This window comes from Archocentrus centrarchus, unplaced genomic scaffold (assembly GCF_007364275.1).
Source record: "Archocentrus centrarchus isolate MPI-CPG fArcCen1 unplaced genomic scaffold, fArcCen1 scaffold_33_ctg1, whole genome shotgun sequence".
Taxonomy (NCBI): Eukaryota; Metazoa; Chordata; class Actinopteri; order Cichliformes; family Cichlidae; genus Archocentrus; species Archocentrus centrarchus.
This window is the reverse complement of record NW_022060261.1, coordinates 1,772,614-1,787,175: the sequence shown is the minus strand read 5'-3', so window position 1 is coordinate 1,787,175 and position 14,562 is coordinate 1,772,614.

Here is a 14,562-nt window from a genome sequence, read left to right as displayed (position 1 = left end):
TTGAAGCCGTTACACGGAGATAAGGAAGACCAGCGAAAGAGCTTATCACCCAAATTCAGCCTGGCCTTTTATAGCCCATCTCACACCTCCTGCAGCTGTTATCAGGGGAGGGGACATATTAAGATGCTCCTTTAAGCAACAGTTCTATGAATTGATCTCAGGGGGGCTAGCAAAAACCCATCTTTCCCACGTTCCGAAGTCCAGGTGCGCCTCCTCCCCTCCCCTCGGGATTCACTCCGGCTACTCGCCCCCCCCCCCCCCCCCCCCCCCCCCCCCCCCGGGAGAAGCTGGGTCAAAAGTGCACTGGGTAAAAGGTGAAGCTCCTCACAAAGGTGGGGGCTAGCATTACTTAATGGAAAAATCCCAGGTTGCCTGCAGAGCAGGCCTCAGCATTTTTACCTGTCTACAGCATGCAGAGCTTCAGTGTGTGAGTGACAATATAGGTGACAAATAATACATAATGTGACCATTAATTAGAGTGTGTGATTAATATATATATAACAATACATGATATAAAAATATTGATAGAAAATACTGATGTCATCAAGATAAAAATACACGACATTTCCCCCTTTGATGCCTACTGGTATCAACACAACGTATTTTTATCAATTCAAGAGTAAATATTTGTTTAAACAAGGTGAACATTGCAACACACTGCGTGAGCTGTTTTTATTGATATAATCATTTGCAAGCTTCAAACTAAATCTTCTCACTCACATGGTGTGCTCGTCACTCTGGAAGCTGTAATAACAAACAAACTAATCTTACCAATACAGCATTCCCACTTACAGGGCACATCACGCAGGTCAGAGGCACCTATACTTAGGGGTACAGTATATAAAGCACTTAGGATATAGTGGACATATGAAAACACAAAAAAATACAGCAGTGGCAGAGGTTGTTTCAGAGCGAGATAGACTTAGCATCTTCCAGGTCACCATCAGTTCATCTAGCGGGCAGCAGCATCTTCAGGCTGCATTGGCTGGAGGGCCATTTCCTCCGGTGTTGCAGCAGCCTCTGCCTCAGGTTGCCAGGGGGCAGAGTCTCCCTGCCCTGCCTCCATGATTTCTTCTTGCTCCATCCTCAACCGATCATAGCAGCCTCTGAGCCACTGGTTCTCAACCATGAGCCTTTGGTTTTCAGCCACAAAGCTCTGATTCTCCACAATGAGCCTTCGGTTGTCAGCCTCAAAGCTCTGTTTCTCCACAATGAGCCTTCGGTTGTCAGCATCAAGCCTTCGATTCTCACTGACATGCCCTCCAATGGCGATCAGGGCTGCGGTCAGCTTATGGTTAGCTATTTCACAATTGCTGTTGAGCTCAGCATTCTTGCCTTGCAGTTGGTTCACCGTACGGTTCAGGCCCTCGTTCTTTTCATCAGTGCGAGCTCGATCAGCCTTAACTTCTGCCATCTCGCAGTAGGCTCGCTGTGAGGCCTGCTCCCACTTGATGTTCTGTATCAGGAGGTGAGACTCGTATTGCTCCTTCACAAGCTCTATCTCCTGACTTCTCTCTCGATGGCGGGCGTGCTGAGCGCGAACCAGGAAGTTGTGCCTCTTGCATCTCAGCAGTCGAGCCCAATCCGAAGGCAATTTCCGCATTTCTACTTGAAAGACCTCCCTTGGCAGCTGAGCGAGATACTCTTGAACTCTTGGATCTCTCAGGTCTCCCCATGATGTCATCAGTATCTCTGATGCATCATTTTCACCAGGGTCATCAGAAACCCCTGGCTTCTCGATGTCATCCGGCCCTCCAGTGGCGGGTAGAGAGACTCCCATAAGCCCTCTCTCTGATGATGTCATCCCGCCACGATCCTGCAGATCCCTGGGTTCTGGGCTGGGTGGTGTCATCGGTCCTTGTTGCTCCCACTGCTCGGTGGCTCCCTCTGATGCCCTGGAAGGTCCAGGCTGCTCTGGATCCTCTCTGGATGTCCACACTGCTAGCTCTCCTCTCTCATTTGGCCGAGGCACGACCGGTGTCGGGTCTGCACTGACCACAGCTCTCAGCAGAAGCCTTTCCAGTATGGAGCCAGGCTGGGCTGCACCTTGGCTGGTCGGGTACTGTGGGGGACTGTCAGAGCACTCTATCTTCCACAGTTGCTTTGCCATTACTGCTTTATCTATATCACATGAAACACACTGTCAATAATGTTCATTACATATAAGGCTATGCTAACTCAAAACAAAAACATTCTCCTTTCTCCTTCAATAGCTTCCTTTTTTTTTTTTTTTTTTTTTTTTTTTTTATATATATATAATTTGGTTATTACTGCAAGGGGAGGGGACTTCCACCTTCACACAGTCACCTTTTACTCCCAAAGCTCTGGTTACAACATATCACCATACTCAGCCTCATCCTCATCCTCTGGCATGCCAAGGAGAAATGTTTCTACCGGTGACTCTGCACGGAGTGGCTCCCGTCCCATTGCCAGGTCAGTCTCCGGCTCTATCCTGACAGGAAACTGCGTCATTGTTTTTATGGTTTTGTTAGCTAGTGCTCTGATCAGGGGAAACACACAGCAGAATATTAGTCCAAGAATCAGGAAAAACAGGAAAATAGCTATTCCTGCAGCACGAAGCATTTGAGAGATAGACAACTTCTTAAACCACTCCCAGATGGAGAAGGAAGTGGAATTCCAGCTGGAATCCTTGACATGCATGTCCCTTAACTCCTTCAATTTATCCAACACTCTGGTGATATTTCCAGTTCTTCCTGTGTGCATTGGGATGGCCGTACAGCAGTCATCCCCGAACCTATCACACACGCCCTGTTCTTCTGCTAACATGGTCTCTATCAGAAGTCTATTTTGCATTGTCATTATTGATGTTGCATGCAATTGCTCAGTTACCCCTTGCAGTGCTGCAGTAGTCCAATTAAGGAAGCGCTGTTGGTTAAACCAGAGGTAGTTCAACCACCTAGAGTTTTTAGCGATGTACTGTGCATTCACTATGTTTCCTACCAGGGGTATGGAGCCTGCTGCTTGTCCGGATACGATCCAGTCTTCACCAATGGCCTGAAACTCTGCTGGGATGCCAAATGGCATACGATCTGCTGTGACATAAACATTAACATTCGGTTCCCATGGAAATTTTGACTCTTCTTCTATCTCTCTCTTAATCCTGTTCTCTTTTAAATTATCTTTATTGTTGGCCATGTCTATCACATACAATTGCCCAGTTAACATTGCAGGTGCACAAATTCCTGTCCAATTAGCTGGTAACACTGACCTTAACTGTCTGTCTTCCTCACATATCCAGAACACATCTGCTAAAGGCAGGGTCCCCTTGGACAAGTCATAAACCCTTAACCACTGTGCATTAGTTTTGTTTTTCCCCATGATGAATGTGTCAACTTCTATTTCCCCTCTCCCATTTAAGACTCTAGCGCATTGGATTCCTGCTTGGAAAGTTGTGTTGCACAATTTCAAGCTCCACGTCCTATTACTAATTTGGAAGTAATAATTCTGAAATTCACACTGGAGCAATTTACTGCTCATGTGACTATTGAGATTAGATATTATGCGCTCATGTTCTTCTCCCAGGGCTACACAGAAAGGAAACACTAGGTCTCCTGCTGCATGAACTACAGGGGGTATCTGATATTGCTCAGGACCAATCAGTTTCAAAGGACATTCTCCTGATTCCTCACCCTGGCATGTTACCTGTGGCCTACTACCGTCTACATCTCGGGGTAGCGTGCAATAGGGCACGTGGGTGTGAGCCTTCCACATGACGCAATGAGCAAAACAATGCTTTCCCCCAATTGCTAAGCACTTTTCTACTCCTCCAAAGGGAGTGGCCAGGGCCTGTGGCACAGAGCGTCTGTGACACACTATGCAATCCTTTTTTCCTACCATACTTGCTGAAAACTTTAGCCACTGATAAAAGGAGTTAGTCTCCAAAGATGCTGAATTAATAGAAGTCAACCGGCGGAATTGCTGAATTAATTGCCTCTTGTCCCTACCACCTACTGTTACCCAAAGCCTTGCTTTTTCTAAAGTTATGGTTTTCCCACTTAAGATGTTCAAACACTGTCCCCAGTTGCAGATGACGTGTGATGCAGTCACCCCTCCCCTGCCACACTTTTTGGTAATTGCATGAGCTTTTATTTGAATTCCGTTAGTATCAAATACAATGATTAAGTTGTAAGGATCAGATTTAGCATAAGTGAGAATGATTTTTTGGCCACTGGGAAGCTTTTTTAATTCTACGGCTTGCACCGCTACTGCAGATAAGCAGTCGTGCATCCAAGCATTTTTCTTATTGTATTTAGGCAAAACAGGCCCTATTTCTTGCCCTGTGTTACCGATATAGAGTGGTGTTATTAGCAACATGTAAATCATCAGCCTCACTTTCCAATTCCCTCTACTCTTCCCCCTTTGAGGCTTATGAGTACATGTCCATAATTTTCTAGTCTGAGTCCACTGTTTGTCCCTCATCTTCATGTTGACACCCTTTTTGTAGTCAAGCTATTTTGTCAAATGAAGTGTTAGTTTTTAATGCTCCACCTACCGGGGGATGGAGTCGATGCTTACTGGACTATTGCCCTGGATCACACCCTTCACTGCTGCCTGACTCCCTGCCTTCTCTATCCACAGTGTTGGCAAAAGCACAGTGAGAACCTCTGACTTTTTCCCCAGAGTGTTTTTGTGCAATCAGCCGTTGAGACCTTCTGATCCCAGCCGGGCCTGAAGTCTCCTGTGTGGGAGGTTCGCCTTCTCTCTCTGTGGTCACTGGAGGAGCTCCCTGAGCAGGTGTCTGCGCTTTTACACAAAAGTTCAAGTGGTACCACCCGTTTTTACCTGCAACTTTCACGGCCGTCGGTGTTGCATAGATAACGGTGTAGGGCCCTTTACGTCTGGGTTGGTCCCACTTTCTCTTAATCACCTTCAGGTATACCTGGTCTCCAGGCTGTATAGACATCAGCTGTTCAGGGATGTCTGCGTCTCTGTCTTCTGTTGCTCCTTTTACCTGTTGAAAAATAGCTTTGTGAATATTAGATAATTGTCTTAGGTAACTACCCATTTCCTTCTCTAGTTGCTCCAATGAGGGGCCTTCGTACGGCCCCCGAAAAAATGGTAGTGGCATCGGCCTGCCAGTAACCATTTCATGCGGAGTCAAGCAAGTGTTTCTGTTTGTCTGCGACCTCATGCACATCAAGGCCAAAGGCAAAGCCTGCAGCCAACTGAGCTTTTCTCCACTCTCCTTGATCATATCAGCAATGATCTTAGCAATTTTTGCCTTTAAAATGCCATTCTGGCGTTCCACAGACCCCTGGGCCTGTGGATGATATACACATCCAAACTTTTGCTTAATACCCAACATTTTCAACATCACCTGTACAACTTGAGATACAAAGTGAGGTCCATTATCAGAAGAGATGGTGTCAGGCAAACCAAACCTAGGAAATACCTCTCTGCTCAGGAACTTTGCTACTGTTTTGTGGTCTGGATTTCTGGATGGGGTAGCTTCCACCCACCGACTGAATCTGCACACCACCACAAGAACATATCTCATTCCCTCTCTTCTATTTTCCATCCCCATATCTACAAAATCAATCATTAGGTGTCTGAAGGGACCATCAGGAGTAGGGATGTGTGCTGTGGGAGCTGAAATGCTTTTTCTAACATTGTAACGCATACATACATCACATTCATCCAATGTTCTGTTCACCTCTGGTATTAGAAAGGGTGACCACCATATGTTCTGCAATTTCTTAAGCACCTCACGCCTATTACAATGGTCAATCCCATGCGCTTGTTTAATGGCCACACGCAGCATAGAACATGGCATGACAAACAGTCCTTGTACACTTCTCCACAGACCCTCATGGGGAGGAGAGGTGCTTCTTACAGCACCCCTCTGCGCCCACAACTGTTTCTCCCCTGGGGAGACGCTGTTTTGTGCTTGTATCAGTGATTGCAATGATGTTAGTGGGGACTCATGTGACTCCTCCAGCAGCACAGGAGCGAAGATATCTCCCACGGCTGCCTGTTTAGCTGCTGCATCAGCAAAATTATTCCCTTTAGCAATCAAAGTACCAGTTTTTTGGTGTCCTGGGCATTTAATTACTGCCACAGCACTGGGGAGCCGTAGTGCATCAATTAACTGTGACACAGCCTCTCCATGTGCCACAGGGGCCCCATCAGCCCTCTGAAATCCCCTTTGTTTCCAAATGTTAGCACTTACGTGACATACTCCATATGCATAGGCGGAATCTGTGTAGACATTAAGTCTCTTACCTGCACCCAGTCTACAAGCTGCAGTTAAAGCTTTTAATTCTGCGAGCTGAGCTGAACACGGCTGGTCAACCTTCTGTGCTTCTAGAGTAGTGAAACTTACATCTGCTGGATTAAGCTGAACGACAGCATACCCAGCCTGACAGCCTTGATTATTCCTGAAACAAGATCCATCCACAAACAAAGTTAGATCAGCTGCAATGGGTTCATTAAAAAGATCTTCCCGGGCTCGCACAAATTTGTCGGTTTGCAATACGCAATCGTGAGGAGTTCCTTCATCTGGTAGCAACATTCTGGTAGCAGGATTAACAGTATCACATCTTGAAATGGTTAGTTCTGGAGCAGAAAGGATTACCTCATACCCTGTACGCCTGGCTTGAGTGATCACAAACCTAGGACTACTTAGCAATGCATGCAATTGATGTGAGGTGTACAAGGTTACAGGATGCCCCATAGTTAATGATCCTGCTTTTTGAAAGGCAAAAACGGCGGCTGCCAGTCCCTGATAACAGGGAGGGAAGCCTGCCTCTACATTGTCCAGTTTTGTACTGTAGTAAGCCAAAGGTTGTTTTCCAATGGGGGTGTCCTGCATTAAGACAGCATTAGCATAACCCCTCTTGTTGGCTACATACAGATGGAAAGGTTTTGAGTAATCTGGGTTACCCAATGCTGGAGCTGACTGCATGTCCTGCTTCAACGCCTCAAACGCAGCCTCCGCCTCTGCTGTCCACTGCAATCGAGAATTAGCATTAGCTTGTCCTGCTGCCCGTAGAAGGGCTCGCAGGGATGCAGTTTTGAAAGCATAGTCACAAATCCACTGTCTGCTGAATCCTGCCATTCCTAAAAAAGTCAACATTTGGCCCACTGTCTGTGGTTTGGGGGCTTTAATCACAGTTTCTAGTTGAGAAGGAGCAATTAACCTCTGCTGTCCACTAAGTTGTCTTCCCAGATACTCCACTGTTTGTTGGCAAAACTGCAATTTTTCTTTACTCACCTTGTGTCCCCCCTCTGCCAGCATTGTTAACACTTTAATGGAGTCCTGCTCACACTGCTCCTTAGATGGGCTGCAGATCAACAAATCATCTGCATATTGTAAAACAGTGCTGGGAATATCTAAATGTTGCAGGTCTTTAGCTAAGATTTGGTTAAAGATTCCAGGAGAATCCGAGAACCCCTGTGGGAGTCTGGTATATAGGTACTGTTGATTTTGATAAGTGAAGGCAAATAGGTGTTGTGATGCAGGGTCCAGTGGAATGCTGAAAAAGGCAGAACACAAGTCAATCACTGTGTACCATTTAGACTCAGGAGGGATGTTGGACAGCAAAGTGTGTGGGTCAGGAACAACAGGTGTGTCGGTTTTGACAATTGCATTTATAGCACGGAGATCATGCACTAATCTATAACTATCAGAATTTGACTTTGGTATTGGAAGAATAGGTGTGTTGCAAGGGCTGGAGGCTTTAATGAGTACCCCAGCCTTCACCAGTCCCTCAATGGTGGGTTTGATACCTTCAATGGCGTGTGATTTGAGTGGGTACTGTTTAATGTAGGGCAATTTGACCCCAGGTTTTAGTTCGATTTTAACTGGTTGGGCCGATTTGACCCTTCCCACATCTGTTTTACTCACAGACCACAGCTGAGCAGGAACCTGCTCCAAGAGCTGCTCCTGGTCAATGGTTAATGGCAGCTGACTGGCGCACCTTTTATTCACTAATACTTTAGTGGCAATGCTTTGATCATTACTTTTCATTGAAATCCTAATAAACTCTCTATCTTTTGAAATGTGTATTAACTTGTTGTCTGTTGCCTCCCATTCTGATATGTGCAAGGCCTTTTTAATCATTGGTCCCATTTCGTGAGAGTCATGTCCTCCCGCGATCAGCAGAGTAACGTGTGGAGCAGCATTTGGCACCTGATACCAGTTTCTCAGTTCATCCGGCAAAGTAACAGCAGCAGCCACACCCTGTGGACCAATATAAATGTCATTGAGAGTGATAAAGAAAGGTTTTTTATTGATTAGTTCATCAAAACACAGTTCATAGTCTTTATAATCCTGTTTCTCATCAAACAACAATGTACAGTGTAGTGGAAGCCTGGGTTCAGCAGTGTTCCTCACTTGAGTCCACACCCAGGGCTCCCACAATTTCCATTGGTTATGTAGCATGGAGTCTTCAGCTGCAAGTTGCAGCCAAAATACTTTAGGTTGTACCTGTGACACAACTTCTGTGTCAGCCTGCATTGTCATCATTCTATGCAGCTCCTCATGGGGGAAATCTATTTGTAGCCCATCCGCTGTGCACATGATTTTGGCTTTCAGAGCACACAAAACGTCTCTTCCCATGAGATTTATTGGAGTGTCAGCTGAATACAATAATTGTGAAACAATAACTTTACCTGCCACTTTCATCTGAACGGGTTGGGTCAAAGGAATTACTTGAGTTTTTCCAGAGAAGCCGACGGTCTTCACAGATGATGAAGATAGGGGAAGTTCCTGTCCCTCAATTCCGATACAGGAGTAGGTGGCCCCTGTATCAATCATAAAAGAAAATTCGTGTCCTTGTATTTCTACAGATATGACAGGTTCGCTTGATGAATTAAAAGATATGACCGGTAATTCCTTTTCTTCGTCAGGCCTCTCCGAAAATTCCTATGGCCATCTTGTTGCTGGCCCAGCCCAGGTGTTAGCGGGGCAGTCCCTCTCAAGGTGTCCTGGCTGACCACACCCCCAACATGCAAAATTACCTCTAGGTGGGCCATACATCTGATGAGTGGCTTGTGGGGGTCCCTGCAGAGGAGCTGACTGTGTTGCTCCTCCTCTCCATCCTCCACGCCGGACCCCTCCTCTCATCTGAGGCCTCCCTCGTCCACGAGCTTGCGGGTAAAAGTTCTCACCCTGGTTGAGGTGCACATGTATAACAGGCAGAGATGATTCAGGCAGAGCATTTAAAGCATTTGGGGCTGGAATTCTACCTGTTACCCGCGCAGGGCCTCCCGCTGGTGCTGTAGGCAGTGAGTGTGCCGGAAAAGATGCTCCATAGCTCTGTGCAGGGCCGACTGTCGGTGCTGTGGCCTGGGTCTCTGTAGGTGCCGTTATCAGAGGAGCTTGTGTCTTGGCTTTCTCCTTCTTCTGCTTGGACAGCTCTCCCAGCTGAAGCTGAGTCAGCCTGTTGGCTAAGTGCTTGCTGGTCTCCTCCTCCTTCAGCTTCTCCTTCCTGTAATAGTTCACGTGATGGACAACATGTTCAACAAACAATGACCATTCCATTTTATTCAATCCCACCACCTGCTCCAGTCGCAGCTGCACTGGAGTGGGCAGGCCTCTTTTTATCATACTTTTAAACAGAGTCTCTGTGGATTTGTTGGCGTTCCACGCGCTCCCAGTTTCATCCTTCCACTTGCGCTGAAATGCATACAGCCACTTCGTGGGGCACTCTTCCTCTTTCAGGCTCTCTCCTTCCAGCTTTGAGGGATCTCCGTTGTCAGGATACTGCTTTCTTAGGGACTCCCACAAAACAGTTCTGTGCATACCTAAGTTCACATCATCCAACAGGTTGCTCTGACAAACTCTGCTCAGTTTAGCAGTCTCAAAAATGTTTATGGTGGCGTGCTTTCCAACCACATGCATTAGCAGGGCCTTAATGTCCCCTAATGCCAGAGTAACCCCTGCAGTGTTCTCTTCCAAAGAAGTAATGAACTTACTTGCACCTTGTGTTAAATCCGGTAGTCTATCAGCCAATCCTACCATGTCCATGAAAGACCAGGGGACGTAGGTGGACACGCCTCCTTTCCTCATGATGGGGCACATGGGGATGCTGGGTTCCTCTTCATCCTCGACAGAAAGGCCTGGCCACTCCGGCTCTGGACCACAGTCCTTTTGTCCTTGAAGGCCTCCGGGCAGGCTGTATGCTCGCTGCACCATTCTGCCGCTTCTCAGTCGTATCCCTCTCTCTTCTGGCTCTGTTGCAGGGAGTTTGTCTTCCTCCCTTCTGGGCTGCCGTTGCCTGGGAAGAGTGCTGTGAAAATCTATGGAATTATCTAGAAAAGGATTGCTAGACACACGGTTAGAGCGAGAGAAACAACCGGTCACAGCAGGTTCTCCTTTTTCTGGTAGATCTTCAGTGATGGTTCCCTTCAGCTCAATTCTCTTAGTCCTTGAGCTGTCACCTCCAGCCCTGGCTAGAGAAGGCATAGAAGAAGAACAAGTTTTTTGATTTGCTGTTTCCTGCTCTCTTACCTCTTGGGTTTGTTTAGTCATCCACTGATCCAAGCGCATCAGCGTTTCCTCCAGCATAGCTGTAGTGTTTGACAGTCTTTTATCAGCACCCAGGTTGCTCTGAGCTCCCTGCTCCTGCTCATCATTGTTGACTCGTGCAGCCTCACGGTCCCGGTGAGGCCTGCTCTCCCTTCGCTCCAGCTCAGTCAGAGACCAAACTTGGCCAGCCTCGATATCCCAAGCTCCGGGGGAGCCCTCGCTTCCCTCCTCGGGCGATTTCTCCAGTCCGCTTTCTCTCCACCTGTCTCTCAAAGTCACAGTTAGTTTTCCTTTTAATTCACAATCCATTTCTTGTGCCTCCACTCCTACTAGCGGTTGCTCAGAGGACATGCCCCTCACTGGGAACTGGCCTGCATTCAGGGAGTGAGAGGGTGACTCACCTCGCCACTCAGGGGCAGAGGGAGTCACTTGGCAACACTGAGACCCCTGCTCCCCATCTTTTTGCTTCATGTGTTCTCTAAGTTTTTGTTTTAATCTACTTCCCTCCAATTTAAACCACCCCAGCACTTCTTTTTCTTTAATTCTTTTGTCCTCCTGCTTCCTGCTGCGCCGCACGTCAGCTGCCATTTTCTTATTTATACTTAATTCCACCCTATCACAACTTGCCACATTGAAAGTACCACACACTGGCCACTGATTCTCCCCCTTGGTTCTATCATGCCATTTTTGCATACATTTTGCCACCCTCCGGCGATGCCGAGGGTGTTGTTTAATTACCATTTTCATAGGTGAATTTGCAGAACTCCCCTTTTTAGACTGGTTGTGTCCCATCTGCCACGCCTGTTCTTCCAAGAAGAAAAGTAATAAAAGTCAGAGTCACCGGTTTGCAGGGTAGATTTGTGAACACACAGTTATTTCCCCAGCTGTCACTTTCACCACGTTCGTTTGTGTTTCTATCAATTCACATGTTATTTGATTTTATCCAACACATAGCTATTCATTTATGAATTTAATTTTAATCTACAGGGATGACCTTCTGACCTACTGGGAGTTACAGGGCTACGGCAGCATTCAGCAGCAGCTCTCTCTTTTTTTTTTTTTTGAATCTCCTCCTTCAGCAGAGAGCCTCTCTGCTCCTTCCCTCTTTGCGTCAGCACGCAGCAGCAGCAGCACCTCCTCTGAGGCGCCAAAGCAGCCAGACAGCAATCACCCCACCTTTTTCTTTGTCAGTTTGACTCCTCCTTTTGATTTCTGTTTTTTTTTTTTTTTTTTTTTTTGAAAAGGCTTCTTAAACAAAACAGGCACTTCCGGTCGACCAGCCAGTTGCTCACAGATCAGCTCACATCCCACAACTCTCTGCTATCCCTAAATGTTTTATTTCAATTTATTATTTCTGCACTAAGAGTTAACTTTTATTCACAAAAGGATTTCCTCAGCCTATCTCCTCCTCAAGGTCTCACTCTGTCTCTCCCCACAGCTATTTCCAGTCCCCGACTGGCTAATGTTTGTTTATATTTTAGGCTCAGATTATTTCCAAGCTATATATTATTGCTATTTTGCTACTATTGTTATTCATGCTTTTGTAGCTATTTTATTTAATTCTTTCTTACTCCTTCTTCTCCCAGATATCTTAACATTTGTTTCCCCTTACTCTCCATGTTATAATTAATTCTTACCTCTTCTCTCAGGCTTTTTAAATTTCATTTGACTCTTTTTCTAATTGATATTACTCCTATTATTGGTCTTAATCAATCCAATTATTATTTATTTATTTATTTATTTTTTTCTTCAGAGGTTTGTCACATTTAAATGGGTTACTCTTTACTCAAATTTATTTAAACTGCTCCTGATTTCCCCTTTTGGTCTATCTGCCTTAGTGGATTTGACGGTAAATGTCCCGATGACCAGAAGTATCTCTATTTGATTACCCCAAATAGCCCTATTTTAAGCCCACAACGGTCTACAAGCTTACTATTCACCCCTATTGACAAAAAGTCTCTCGTTAGTTTAGTTATGAATAACCTCTCACGAGTTTCTATAAGCCGCCTCTATTCTCCTCTATTTTCGGTCTCTTCTTTGCCACTTCAAACCCCTTTAAGCTACTCAACCCCAAACTTTTAGCACTTTGTGGTCACGTAGCTCAAACCCTAATAGTTAAACTCTCTAGTTTACGCCTTATCCCCACTTTTATGCAAGCCTTCATGAACTGTTTGCATGAAGATAAGACAGACAGCCTCTTCTCTCCTTACACACACACACACACACACATCCACAGGCAGGCAGCCACCCACGCACACACACATACAGGCGGGCAGACACACACACACAGACCTGCAGCCAAGGCCTTTGCAGCTGCAGCAGCTTTTCTCCTTCTCCCACAGCAGATTATATTCTTGAAGCACAATTTACAGCAATAACAAGGATAAATGAATTATACTTTTCAAAAGCAGAATATACAGCAGGGAATAACTACAAGCCCAGGCAATATGTACAAAACATTACTTAAACACAACTTAACCAAATGGCACCACTCATCCAGTGCCTGATGTCATAATCTCCCAGTCGGACCTCGATGCCTTATTATCAAAGGTTTCCCCCTTCAGAGAGCTACCCCTAAGAGCTTATCTCGATCCGCCCCTGGTTGTCGACCCCGACCGTGGAACCCCCGCTCGTCAGAGCCCGAACCTTTAGCGGATTCTGACGAAACGTGCGGTAACCGCCGTGCGACTTTCTGCTAGCTTCCTTTTTTTTCATACAGTGAATCCTCCAGGCCGAATCTTCAGTGCATTGTTACCGCAAAGGTCTCAAAATATTAATCATGGGACCCCCAATAGCTTACTTCCGATACACGACCTGGGCAGTATCGCCCGCGGCAGATAGCAGCCTGAGCTCGTCCGGCCCAAGATAAAGGTTTGGACCGGATAATTCTCAGCGGTAAATCTCCGCGAGGACCTATCACTTTATTCTCTTCAGCGCTTCTCAATAAATACCACAGAACAGATACGACAAGACGAACAGACAAAACAAACACCATTCACAGCTGCAATCTCACTCTCAACACGCATTCATTCCGCTCCAGAGTTCAGCAAAGCAAGAAAAACCCCAAACACAAAACCTGCTCAATCCAGGAGTCTCCTTTTATCCAGATTAGACCATTTTAACTCAACATAGCCGACCACAAAACCCTTAAATTTTACAAATTCTTTATCCAGAGCAAGACAGCTGTTTTATTTTGAAAGTGTAACCAGGAACTTGGGCGGAAGTCTCAGTCACCCGGACAACACCATTGTTGCAGAAAACTGCTTTACTTACTTTTGCGCGCTTTTGGTGTTCTCCGTAGCAACGTGAGGCTCCGTCCAAACCCTAGGTACCTCTCCAGCTGTTCTTATCTCGGAGTCCTGCCGCGGTCGCCAAGATGTCGGGTCGTGGTTTCGGCTCTCTCCCGCTGTTCTTCTTTAGGGGAGATCAATGGAAACAACGCACCTTGAAAAACCACCACACTTCACAAAAACTCACTGGAGATGAGCAGGTTTTGCCTTCAGGATTTATTGAAGCCCAAAGTAAAACAAAGTACAAGATAGCAAAAAGTTAAACAAAATGCAAGAAAGCAAAAAGCTTCTCCCGGGAGTGAGTGCCTTTGAAGCCGTTACACGGAGATAAGGAAGACCAGCGAAAGAGCTTATCACCCAAATTCAGCCTGGCCTTTTATAGCCCATCTCACACCTCCTGCAGCTGTTATCAGGGGAGGGGACATATTAAGATGCTCCTTTAAGCAACAGTTCTATGAATTGATCTCAGGGGGGCTAGCAAAAACCCATCTTTCCCACGTTCCGAAGTCCAGGTGCGCCTCCTCCCCTCCCCTCGGGATTTACTCCGGCTACTCGCCCCCCCCCTCGGGAGAAGCTGGGTCAAAAGTGCACTGGGTAAAAGGTGAAGCTCCTCACAAAGGTGGGGGCTAGCATTACTTAATGGAAAAATCCCAGGTTGCCTGCAGAGCAGGCCTCAGCATTTTTACCTGTCTACAGCATGCAGAGCTTCAGTGTGTGAGTGACAATATAGGTGACAAATAATACATAATGTGACCATTAATTAGAGTGTGTGATTAATAT